At 36.2% G+C, this 13,867-nt stretch overlaps 1 protein-coding gene and 1 pseudogene across 2 annotated transcripts in view; both read left to right on the top strand.

Annotated features, from left to right (window-relative positions):
• Nucleotides 1-13,867, top strand: part of LOC126629842 (uncharacterized) — a 62,274-nt gene that overhangs the window by 33,921 nt on the left and 14,486 nt on the right. The gene's annotated exons all lie outside the window — the stretch shown is intronic.
• Nucleotides 7,582-11,888, top strand: LOC126629844 (protein CUP-SHAPED COTYLEDON 1-like; annotated as a pseudogene).

Below are 13,867 nucleotides of genomic sequence, written 5' to 3'. Positions count from 1 at the left end.
ATACGTATGGATATGCCATGATGAAATCTAAACTTAAAACATTTCATAATATTTCCAGATATATAAACATATGAACGATTGGTCTAGAATGTCTAAACTGTAGTGCCCCATTCTCAAACTATTTACTTTTGAGAGTAATCATCGATGATAAGCCTAATTAAACATAGTTAAATTAACTATCAATTAATTCCCTCTCCTTACTTCAATTTCTTGATTATTCACGCAATGATTTATGATCAACATTTAACCACTAAAACATAGGGTCAAATCTTATACTCTTTCCACCAATGTCCCTCAAACTATTCAATTTCCCAAACTAGACTATTGTCTCGATTATTCGTTCTCATTTATTATATGGCTGCATCTAACGTCTTGTTAGACTGCCTACGTACCCTAAACAGGGATCAAGTCATTCGTAGTTCGTATTAGTATTTCAAAATATTCACAGTAATCATGTGCAATAATTAATTTATAAACGCTTGTGGAATTGTCAATCATATATATATATATATATATATATATATATATATATGTATATATAATATACGATAGATAGGAAAAGACCCACTCACCTGGAGTCCACGCTATGATTCTCTAGCACGCACATTGAGGCGTCCCGAACGATCGGCACCTGTGACCAATTATCAAACCATGTCTTAGAATTCTCGTCAATACAATACATAACTTAGATCGCACATGAGTCTACGTAATTCGGTCTAGAAGATCTACAAATCAGATCTCTGATCCGTAACTTCCAAGGATCCAAATTATGCTTTCAAAATAACATACTAAAGTTTCGGAACAATCCAACGGTCGGATCTCCACCAATTGCCAAAACCAAGTGGCAGTTAACATTTTATTTTACGAACGTAAAAATCCAATTCGAGAAGACATGTACGTCGGATTCCCAATCCGTAAGTTCCTATATTCTTCAAATATTATGAATAATAAGCTATTAAAGTTTGATGATGATCCAACGGTCGGATCATCGATTCAGATAATGGTCTATTAACGTATCTTGTAGAATTTTGGTTCTAATGATCAATCTATGTCATTCAATTCTCAAAAATGAATTCAAGGCATCAAATATAGCCTAAAAATAACATTGGTGGCCTTCTGACCACTCGCCGCCATGGGTGGCGGTTGGTCGCCCTGACTAGCCGGAAAAATCAACTATCTTTAAAAATTACCAAAATTTGTAGATTTGAAGATCTCAATGAGTAGAACAACTTTCATACCTGTGACTAAGGCCAATTTGGCCTGGAAAGGCTCCAATTTCATCAAAACCCGTCGAAAACCCTATTTTTTGATGTGATCGATTCGTCCTCTACTCAACTCCGCCACTCCAACCAACAATTGGGCATTGTTTCTAGGCTCAAGGGAAGTGTATGGGTAGTGGTAATTGGAAGAAATTATTTCAGAAATGGTAGATTTGGAGCAAAGACCTCACGGCACCCGTGTGGGTGTTCTTCGCGAAATCACAACGAAATTCGTTGATTTTTGGGTCGAATTGGATGCTGGGATATCTTGAGGGTGTTTGAGGGTGATGGGAGGTTGGAGAAAACTGGAAATTTGGATGGAAAACCGTCGAGAAAACACCCTATAGAACCGGGTCTTCGCGCGGGTTAGAAAGACCTGACTGCTCCCCTATTTTTCCTTCTCCCTCCTTTCCCTCCTTTCCTTCTTCTGGTTGGCCGTCCTCTCCTTCTCTCTTCTCCTGATTCGCCATCTCTTCCTTCTTCCAAATTGGACAGCTTTGCCCAATCCTGTTTGCCCTCTATTCTTCCTCCCCGGCTCTCTTCTTTTCTTTTCCCATATACTAACAATACTCCTCTAAAAAAAATACTTATATCAATAGATATATAAAAGTATAAATATTAACTAAAACCAAAATACTTCTTGGGTTTACAGTTCTATAAAACTTTAACCGTAACTCCAAATCCTCTTCGACATGTGCCTACGCATTCGTAAAATCGAGCTCTCTCCGAATATCTCAATAAACATGACAAAATATACAAGAGTTACACACGTCCTCGAAAAATCACGCTTTGCCCATAGGGCATTTCCGTCCTTTCATGTATTAAAATTATAAACACCATAATTTTTAGGGACGAGCTGTTACAGAATAAGTGAGGTTATACCGTAAAATCAAGAGAAAATATAATCTACACTCTTTTTAACCTTCTACATACTTTGGTTTAATCTGATTAGTAGTTTGCTTTTGATTAATTCAATTTGACAACCAGAAATAAAATATAAAAAAATGTGGGAGAGACTAGAAAGAGTATGTGAAGATTATCTTACTTCTAATTAACAATATAAATGGTAGTCAAAATTTCTATATGCATATGCATTGTCTTTTTTTTTTTTTTTTGGATATGAGATTCATAGGCTCAATAATGATGTGGTCAAAGAATAAATTTCATGCAACATGACACGTACCCATATATCATCACCGCATGAGTGTAACGAATCATCTAAATCATACACATATGTTGAAAAATTCTACAATCCTTCATCCGGGCGATTGCTAACTCTTTGGTCCCACGCCTCTCCACCCTAGTCGTTATCCGGGTTCGGACAGTTAGAACTACATTCTTGTCACTCTACTCTAAATAATTATTTATTGTGACTTGTGAGCAAAGCTTCCCATGTATGAGACACTAGAATGTTCTTGACTTCTCTAGATTGTATGTTTCCCTCCAAAAAATATTGGAGAAAGCTACTAAAGCTCAACCTTTCAAGCAAGGCTGATAAGATTCCCACGACGGGACAAAATGGATTATAAACTTGACTAACGCGTTAAAAGTAAAAGGAATCACCATCAAGAAAACTTGGTTTGGCTTACAGCTCAAGAGTTAGGACTTGGATTCTTTGGAACTAGGAGAAAGAGGAGGGAGAAACATGCATTAACTAGAGATTCTTTGAGAATGAATCATTCAACTACAAATATAGGTCGAGAACCTTAGAGAGAGGATTCTCTAATCCCCCACCTTCATGCAGATAACCAAAAGAAACCCATAACAGAGTATTTTCCATAACTTCTCTCTGAGTATTCCAGCCATCGTAAGCCTTGCTACCACCCTAGAAAGCTCAGATTATCCAACAGAAAACACCATACAATCGTCCAAGCTCTCTCTCTCTTTCATGCAAAACTTATAAATTTCTAGCTTCCACATTATGCCTCACTTAAGCAAGCCACTATTTGCTTAATCATGTTATCTTCGAGTCAACTGGGATATTTCCTAAGACATGATAATTCTTTCAAGATATTCCGGAACTTGGTACAAAAGCAAACCAAGGGAGACAAGAGGATATTCTCAAAGCCTAAGTCCACCTAAACCTAAAAGTCCCTCAACACTAAATTCCAGTATATAAATATTATAGTAATCAAACGCATATAAAGTACAAACCAAACTAAAATTGTTGTAAAAATAAATAAATAAATAAACAAACAATCAGTCTAATAGTATTCATCTCTATATTACTAGGCTAGTTCAAATTCATCACCTAGAAAATTCATTACAGAAAAATTGTGGCATTGTAATTAATTATTACTCTTAACTACAAAGAAGTGAGGTTATACCGTCAAATCAAGAGAAATGATAATATACACTCTTTTTAACCTCTTACATACTTCTGTTAAATCTTGTGAGTTATTTGCTTTTAGTTTATTTAATCTGACGACTAAAAGTAAAAGAGGTTATGTGAGAGACTAAAAGTAGTATATATGTAAAAATTATCTCACTTCTAATTAACAATATAAATAGTAGTCAAAATTTCTATATGCATATGCATTGCCTTTTTTTCGATATGAGATTCATAGGCTTAATAATGATCTCATTGATTTAGTCAAAGAATACATTTCATGTAATCATATATCATACCGCATGGATGTAACGAATTATCTAAATTATACACATCTCTGTCTCTCTCTCTCTCTCTCTCTCTCTCTCTCTCTCTCTCTCTCTCTCTCTCTCTCTCTCTCTCTCTCTCTCTCTCTCTCTCTCTATATATATATATATATATATACAGATTGCTTAAGGGGAGGGATCCCCATTTTTTCAAAAAAATGGGGACATGCTCCCCACCGTTGGATTTAACTTTAATGAAATTGTGTGGTTGAGATTGTGTGGCTTGTGTTTTAATCTCAACCACACAATTTCATTAAAACCAATCTAACGGTGGGGAGCGTGTCCCCATTTTTTTGAAAAAATGGGGATCCCTCCCCATAAGCAATCTATATATAAAGCCAACATTGATGTGAACATTGTTTTTGGAGTCACAAGCTTCCACAAAAATAAGTGGACAGAAATGCCCCCCCAAACAAAAAAGTTCAAAAGCAATCTAAAATAATGCATCAAATAATACAGGGGTATTTTCATCTTATAAACAGTATCTTTTTAATAATTAATTCTTTTTGTACAATTTATTTATTTATTTTGTTTTGGTAATTAGTAACTCACAATAGACTAGCAATAATGTGATTCAATCAGCTGTTTATTAAATATTATTTTCTCTATTTTTAAATATATTCAAAACATCTTAAGAGGTGCGTAGTGTCGGTTATAAAAAAAGTCTTTCGTTTGCGCATAACAATGTGATTCCATTAGTTGTTAAATAATATTTTTTTTCAAACAAACAATATTATCTACACTAAGGGGAGGGGGTGGGCTTAGTCTTACAATGGACTAGGAATATTATAATTCAATCAGTTATTTATTAAATATTATTTTCTCTATTTTAAACATGTTCAAAACATCTTAAGAGGCGCGTAGTGTCCGTTACAAAAAAGGTCTTTCACACGCGCATAATAATGTGATTCAATTAATTGTCAAATAATTTTTTTTTCCGAACAAACGATATTATTTACACTAAAGGGAAGGGGGTGGACTTAGCCTCATAATGAGATAGCAATAATAGACTCAATCAATTGTTTATTAAATTTTTTTTTCTTTCCATTTTTAAACACATTCAAAATATCTTAAGAGGCGTGTAGTAATGATTATAAAAAGGGTATTTCGCACATGCATAATAATGTAATTCAATTAGTTGTCAAATGATTTTTTTTGCCTTTTCGAACAAATGATATTATCTATACTAAGGAAAAGGGGGTTAGCCTCACATTGGGTTAGTAATAATGTGATTCAATCAGTTGTTTATTAAATATTATTTTCTTTATTTTTAAACACGTTCAAAACATCTTAAGAGCTACGTACCACCGGTGATAAAAAAAGGTCTTTCACACACGCATAATAATGTGATTCATTTAGTTGTATTATTTTTTTTCTATTTTTAAACACTTAAGGGGCAAGTAGTGCTAATTATTAAAAAAAAATTCAATTTGGAAAAATAACCAAACTTTGATAGAATAATAGCCATTCTTTTAAGTTTGTAATAATTATAACCAAATGTTAATATAAAAATACTAATATACCCATAAAATAGAAATTGAGAGATAAGAAAGAGAGTTTGAAAACAAATCCAAAAACCAAAATCAAATCTAAGATTAGCCCAATGTCCTACGGGGTTCGTTTAATTTTTCCAAAGAAAAAAACTGACCCATGAACACAAGGGTTTTCTCGGTTTGATTTGTGTGATAAACAAAAATTGTTTATATAGTTAGGCGTATGTATAAGTCAAATCCCTCACATTAAAGGGCCTGAAAGCCAAGATCATAAGCACGGCTAGAATGCCAATGGGATGCAACAACAACATGAAACGTGGGAAGGCAATGGCGGAAGTATCAAAGGAAAATATTAGCAGAGTTGTTGAGGCATACAAGCAAAGGCAAATAAGCAATGACTTCAAGATAAAGTAGCTGGCTTGCAATAGACTTCTTCCACTCCCTCTACTGTGAGATAGGGTTCGCCGATATTCTGTTGCCTTTCTTTGTCTCTGAATCTGACGATGATACTCTACTTCATTTGTCGGGAGTGCTCTATGTTTGGGCACCAGAAACTTTTCTTGTTTTAATATCCATAACTCAACTTGTTGAAGAGCAATCTGACAAATGAATAAAAGCCTATGACAGTACTAAGCCGATTTACTTTAGGAACATCAAAATTCATTTACTGATGCGTCGGTCCGGCAGATCAAAGCACAACACAACACCCAAATGAAGGAAATTATCCCTCAAACAGACCTACTTTTCACCCTAAAACTCAAAATCTCCAAAGCTTGACTAATGCAGGTTTTAGCAAAAAAATTGTGTATTGTTCATCATTTTTTTGTGAAATTGTTGTTGGGTTTCTATTGTTGTTAAAAAATTGAAGTAATTTCTACGGGATTTATTTTCAACCTTGCTCATCTCTCAATTTCTTTTGTAAGGGTATATTAGTACTTTTATATTAACATTTGATTATAATTATCATAAATTTATAATGATGACTATAATTCTATTTAGGATCTAAATTCTGGTTAGTTTTCCAAATTTCTCCAAAAAATTCTCACGCGCATAATAATATGATTCAATTAGTTGTCAAATGATCTTTTTTTTTTTAACAAACGATGTTTTCTACACTAATGGGGAGGGGAATAGGCTTAGCATCACAATGAGGTAGCAATAATGTAATTCAATTAGTTGTTTATTAAATATTATTTTATCTATTCTTAATGTAAATTCAATATAATGTAGATAGATATTGAAAGACCGATTTTATTATGTGGATTTAGCTGCTTTTATTGGTTTTTGAGGGGTTTCTTCTAGCATGTTCGAATATTATTCATTTACTTCAAATATTTGACTTTCTTTTTGTCATAAAAAAATTATTGAAACAATTAACGCATATAAATACATTTACAACATGTAAGTCGAGCATAGCACGCTGTAATTCAAAAAATATCTTCTGTATATGCTTGAGTGCTTGCATGAGGGCTAGTCTGCTAAGAAATTCGTCGATCCCTCGTACGGACGAATACTAACTCTTTGGTCCCACACCCCTTCACTTTGGTCATTATCCGGTTTTGACAGTTAGAACTACATTCTTGTCACTCTACTCTAAATAATTATTTCTTGTGACTTGTGAGCAAAGCTCCCACGTTTCAGAGTCTAGAAAGTTCTAGACTTCTCCTGATTGTATGTTTCCCTCCAAAAAATATTGGGGAAGGTTAATAAAGCTCAACCTTTCGAGAGGGGCTGATAAGAGTTATAATATTCCCAAACTTAACTAACACGTTGACGGAACAAACAAAGCTCAGGATCAAAATTTTAAATTAAATTTGCAAACAAAATAATGTGTCACTAACAACAAATAAGTATGTTCATCAATGTTTAAGTAATAATCTAACCACTAACAACTACATATCATTTAGTTTACAATTTTAATTTTTAAAATTTAGTCTCCCAACATTAGTCCGTAAACTAAAAAAAACAATTGGAAGTGGGTGTTGGAGGGTGGGGGATGGGGTGGGGTCCATAGTCAAAGCCATTTCCTTCACCATCAAGAAAACTTGGTTTGGCTGGCAGCTCAAGAATCGGGACTTGAGTCCTTGGAAGACAAGGAGCACAGTGGCACTGACTTTACCTTTATATACAACTTCACTTGCTCTACTTCTTCTGCCTTGTTTTCTGAAGACAAAATCATCTGGTTTTCTTGTTCACAATTTTATAAAACATTTCTTCACCAAAAAAAAAATGTATAAAAATAAAACATTTGAAGGAGAAGGAGGAGGGATGGGAAACAGCACCACCACCACCAAAACAACAACCGCACAATCGGTGCCGGACATGATGGCTGCGATCAGATTCCATCCCACTGAAAAGGAAATGGCAGACTTCTTGGGGAAGAAGATGAGAAGTCACAAATCCCAAGCCTGCCACTTCCTCCCTGTCATTGATGTCTATAAGTCCGAGCCTCGGGAATTGCCTGGTAACCCATTATTCTATCTCACATTTTCTTTAAAACCCAGGTATATATTATTTTTCACGGTATGATTTTCTTCCGTGCATAATCTTGTTTTATTTGTTCAAGACTAGGACCTCGTTTGGCGTCTAGGATTAGATTGTTTGAATGAAGATATAGTTAGTTTCCGATATTTTGTGCCCAATTGAAGGTAGAAGATCAGTTAGTCATGGGGGAAACTTGTCCCTTCCAATCCTTCCATGGTAGGATTAGGAGGGATAAGTTGCCTTGATGAATAATCTGTCTTCAACCTTCAACTTGTAAGTTGTATTCTTTTCTTCCTTCAACTTACATTGATGGATCGTTCAGTGTGAAGGATTGGATTGTGTTCGATATCTCATCGCATTCAAGGTATCTGATGGTATTAGGTGCGATTGGACATGAAGGAAACTTATTCCTTCACATCCTGCCAATTTTGTAGTGATTGGAAGGAATAAGTTTCCTTATTAGTAATCCATCTTCTACCTTCAAAGTGGACAAAATTTCTTCATGTATCCCATCAACATAGCTTAAAGATTGTGAGTAATCCAATTCGATCAAATCCTAGGCACCAAATGGACCCGGAATCTAATGAGTTATCCAATCCAAAATAATCTTTAGTCTTTATAAATTTTCATTATCTTGCTTTGTGTTGCAGAACTCATGTTCTCTGATTCTCCTTTTCAAGCTAAGGCGTGGTTCTCCTTCAGCCTGTGTGATTACAAATAGACAAATAGTCTTCGCCGCAACAGAGTCACAGAGCATGGCTTCTGGAAGATCACAGGCAAGCCGCGGGATATCAGCTCGAAATACTTCACTTGCAAAAGGAGGATATTAACCTTCCAAAGCAAGACCTTCGAAGAAGGTGGGGCGTCTAAATCCGTTAGGACTGGCTGGATCATACACGAGTACTATTGCTCTAAACCTAAGCAGGGTTCTAGTCCCTGTCAGGAGAGGGATGTGAAGAGGGACTATGTTCTCTGCCTCCTGAAGTATAAGCCAGTTGATTCTAAGTCTGATAAAAAGAAGCCTGAGGGTACATCGGTCTGTGATGATTTAGCTGATCCCGGTAATTGTGGCTACATTGCCTCTAGTCCCGGAGATGATCACGCCACTTCTGCTGCTGCAATGATTCATATGACTCCAGATTCAGAAGAAGGTTTGGCATATAAAGAGCTAGAAGATGATCTACTTGGCAATGGAAATCATGACCATGGTGAACCTCTTGGCAGTGTCTCATCTGATTTAATTGATCAAGCTCTAAGTGCCATGATTCATGAGGTTTGGTTTTATGTCCCTGTATGTATTTATCTTTATTGTTTTTTTGTTTTAATAAACATGGAATCGGAGGGAGGTTTCTGGATGTGTTGGTCCTCTCTCCTTCATGACTAAGAGAAGTACTTTGTACCTTTGACGGGCATGTGCTAATCTTTTATGAAGAAAAAATGAACTTTTTCGAACATTTTCTGATGTAAAAATGTTAATATGTGGCACAATAAGTGTATCAAAACTTAACACTTGCTTGTTTTGTGATTCTTAATCTGGCAGTGGCAGTCATATGCTCTGCTAGGAAGATATCTGGATTCACCCTTTCCTCCTCCTGAGGCACCTCAGCTGCATCAACCATCTCACCTTGGAAATGCTCCTGGTATCTATAGTCATGAATTACTTGATCCTGGTACTGGTGGCTGCATCACCTATAATACTAATAACCAAGCTGCTGCCATGAATCATATGATTCCAGTCACTGAAGAAATTCTGGCACACAAACAGCCAGATAGTTCTGTGCTTGGCAGTGGCGATGATGATGATGGTGAACTTGGTAGCGGCATTTCATCTGATTTCAATGATCCAGCTGTAGATGATATGATTCTTTACGTAAGTATGAATACACGTTTTAAACACTCTGATGCGAACTTGGTCATACGAATTACAAGACGTATATCTAATTTAACAATTGGCTTTTTTTTTGTGAATCCTATAATATGGCAGTGTTGTTCTCAGCTAGGAAAAGAATTGGATTCACCCTTATCTTCTCCCGAGCCACCTCAGCCACCTCAGCCACATCAGCCACACCAGCTGGGAAATGTTCTGGACATCCATAGTAGCAAATTCAGTCACTGGGCATCTCCAATTGGGGATAATGATTCTTATGTTACTAATACGAATAACATTGCAACCAATTATGACAACGAACCAGTTATGAACATCGCTTATAATTCTAAAAATCATGCTACAAACGAATGGATTTCCGAGGTGAGAATGAATTTTTATTATATGAACTTAATATGGTGCATCAGAAGTACACTAAACTTTACACTTAAGCATGATTCTTCATCCAGGTTTATTCTCAGGCAGAAGAAAATTGGGGATCAACCTTTCAGCCGTTTGATCAGCTACAGAAATACGCATTACAGTCACCAATATTGTTCTCAAAACTGGGAGAGCTTCTGCATGCCAATAACTATATTGGATGCAACGAGTTGCAATCTTTAGCTATGGAGATTGCAACTCCTTCTCCACAAAGTTCTTGAATAACAGAGGCATCGTACACTCTTTCAAATGCCTCCAACCTATGAGAGTCATTGGGATGGGTGTGCGATGAGGGCAGTGGAGTAAACCAGTTATACTAACGCTGAATTACTCCACGGATACGCATTAGATTATTCTGCATTAGCTATTGGAGAAACACTCCAATATCGTTAATGAACAACGGTACTCTTATTTGTAGAAGAATATCTAGAGGGCCTTGTAAGAATGTGTCTCCAACTCACATTATTACACGGTGATATTCTTCTACAGGTAATTCAAAAACACTCACAGTTATCTATATTTCTGCAACCAGAAGTTTCGGACACTTATTCGTAGGTACAGACACTTATGTCCAGGAAAAGCAACACAAGTAGTCTTTGACACAGCATTGGTTTTGGACAATTATGTCCAAATCTTTGTTGTGTGTCACAGAATCCCCAAGTCTTGTATACTTCAACCTTGTTAGGTGAACTTTTGTTGGTACAAAGGCACACCAGGAAATGCAAGCAGTTGAAATGCTATCCGGAACTCTACCCTTCTCAGAACGCGATGAGTCCAGATAAAGTAACAATGTCTTTTCTCACAAGCATTATTTGAAGACGGTACTTCCTCTATCAACACAACTACATGTATTACTCAGACGAGCAGCTCTCTATCCTACAAGTCAAACAACACACAACCGCAATATCCACCAACATCTTTCCCTGTCTAACCCACATGGAGATGCTCACAACCGCAATATCCACCAACATCTTTCCCTGTCTACCCACATGGAGATGCTCCAAGAAGAATCCGAATGCAGGGCTGTGTCACGAAACAAGGTGAGGAAATCAATCTGAAAACATGAAGTGAATACTTTATGGCTTTGTCCCCGTGATTAAATAAATGCTCTTATGTTTATCCTTTCTCCGATAAGCTGTTTGCTATGTTCACTGAAGTACTTAATTTGATTTTGTATTTGCAGGTCAGTGAAGCTGCAGCTGGCGCATTGTATTGCTTTCTGCTCATACCGTTTGAAGCAGGCATGGAATGTGCGACGGGGTTCTTTCAATTTCTTGGAAGCATCTCCGTTAAGCGATAAATCAAGTCGTCCATGGTAACAACATTCCAATTCCAACCAAGTCCTATGATTTTCAATCAAAGGCGGATTTGCATTGCTCCTCATTCACTGTACAGGAGCTGCTGCTACATGCTGCTGGAGACTCAACTGATATATTAACATAACCAGACACTAATGTGATGTCATGGTTATGAAAATTGAAACTTTGAGTTCCATCCTTGATGGAGTACTAGTTCCAGTTGTTTTTTTTTTCTTTATGTATGATTAAAATTGAAGGTCTAAACTCATCAATGACCTATCTTAAGTGTGAAACACCAAAACTTGTATCCTTGTTAATATGTTTTTATTATTATGTCATTGAGAATGTTGTATTGAAAGGAAAATACTCTTGTGAATGTGATTTATTTCGAACATTTGAATGTTGCATGGAGTATTTTGCATTATTTTTTCATTACTTTTTTGCAGTCTTCTTTAAAAATTGAATATAAAAAACCGGATGGTTAAGATTGAATATACTGAGTGGTTTTGAAAATTGTATGGATAAGATTCAATTTACAGTTGCGAAAATTAAATATAACAACTAAAATGTTGTAAATAGTGGGTATGTATGCCCACATGCATACAATAAGAACAAGAACAACAACAACAAGAAAAGAAAGAAAGCTAGAATATTTTCAGTATCCTCCTATTTCTCTATAAATGTTGTAATTGCTCTATAAATTGAACATTATGAGTGTTCAACAATAACAATAACAAGAACAATAAGAAAAGAAAGAAAGCTGGAATATTTTCAGTATCCTCATATTTCTCTCTTATCTGCAATCATTTTATAATATTTTACTACAGCCTCGTTCCTGTCTCTAGCAAAGGTTATCTCTCTAACTTTTGCTTATTTATAACACATTATCAGCACGACTCTCTAACCCTAAAACATTTCTCATTGCTCTTCGCCGAAAAAAAAAATGTTTCCTATAAGGATTTTACTGTTCTTTTTCTTCCTCTGCCTCAACTGCTAGGTATACCCTCGTGAAGAATTGTTTGCACCATGCTTGCTTTTAGTTCTCAACCTAACAATTACTTATATCTTTGATTTCTTGTTTGGTGTAGTTCCTAATTTCTAACTCAATGTTTATTTATCTTTGCTGTGATCAAAGATGGTGCGGTATTATCGCCCATCTTGGACTGCAGATTTAATTTTACTACAAATTTTAGGTGGAGGGGTATAATCGCCCACTCTACCCTACATGTTTAAATTTGCTTGCTATTTAATTTTATTGCAATTTTAGGTGGTATGGTATAATCGCCCACCCTGATCTGCATATTTAATTTTTCTGTTACTTGAGTGGTGCGAAATAATCGCCCATCCTATATTATTTCGATGAGAATGGTGCGGTACAATCGCCCTTCTCATTCATTATGTAAATCTCGAGCCTGAAGTTTCGAGTGCTCATCATTTTGGCCTAAAGATCAAAATGAAAAATTTGTAAGAACTAGAAGTTCTAACAATATGTTCCTCCAGAATACATATAATTGCAAGTTCTTACACACCTCTTTTTTCTTTCAAAAAAGAAAATGGAGAACTTGGCAAAACTTGATTTTGTTGTCCTGGATATTACTGGGAAGAATTACCTTACTTGGGTAATGGATGCCAAGATTTATCTGGAGGCAGCGAATCTTTAAGAAACTATTAAGGAGGATAACAGTGCATCTTCTCAAGATCTGGCGAAGGCCATGATCTTTATCCGTCGTCACCTTGATGAGGGACTAAAGAGCGAGTACCTCACGGTTGAAGATCCATTAACTCTCTGGAAGGTACTGAAAAATAGATACAATCACCAGAAAACGGTGATTCTTCTGAGCGCTCGTTATAAGTGGGCTCACCCAAGGATCCAAGATTTTAAGATGGTGACTGAGTACAATTCTGCTATGTTCAGAATCACCTCCCAGTTGAAACTGTGTGGAGAAACCATTACTGAGGAAGACATGCTGGAAAAGACTTTCAGCACTTTTCATGCTTCCAACGTGCTCATGCAGCAGCAGTATAGAGAGCGAGGCTTTACTCAGTACAACCAGTTGATATCTGTGCTCTTTGTAGCTGAGCAAAACAATGAGCTTCTAATGAAGAATCATCAGTCCTGGCCTACTGGATCAGCACCATTCCCAAAAGTGAATACAACTTCCCTTGAAGGGAATACCACATCCTTTCATGGCAATAATTACAAACGAGGACGTGGCCACAAGCGAGGCCGAAAAGGCAAGAACCATGGTGTCTAATTTCACAACCAGGTTCCAAAGCATAATACAAGCCCGAGCTTTAAAAATGCAAATCGCTAGAAAGGCAAAGCTCATATGAACACTCCTAAAAATCATGAATGAGTTTGCCATAGGTGTG

This window comes from Malus sylvestris, chromosome 7, assembly GCF_916048215.2.
Source record: "Malus sylvestris chromosome 7, drMalSylv7.2, whole genome shotgun sequence".
In the NCBI taxonomy this organism is placed as follows: domain Eukaryota; kingdom Viridiplantae; phylum Streptophyta; class Magnoliopsida; order Rosales; family Rosaceae; genus Malus; species Malus sylvestris.
The sequence above is the reverse complement of the archived record's forward strand: the minus strand, read 5'-3'. Positions and strand labels throughout refer to the sequence as shown.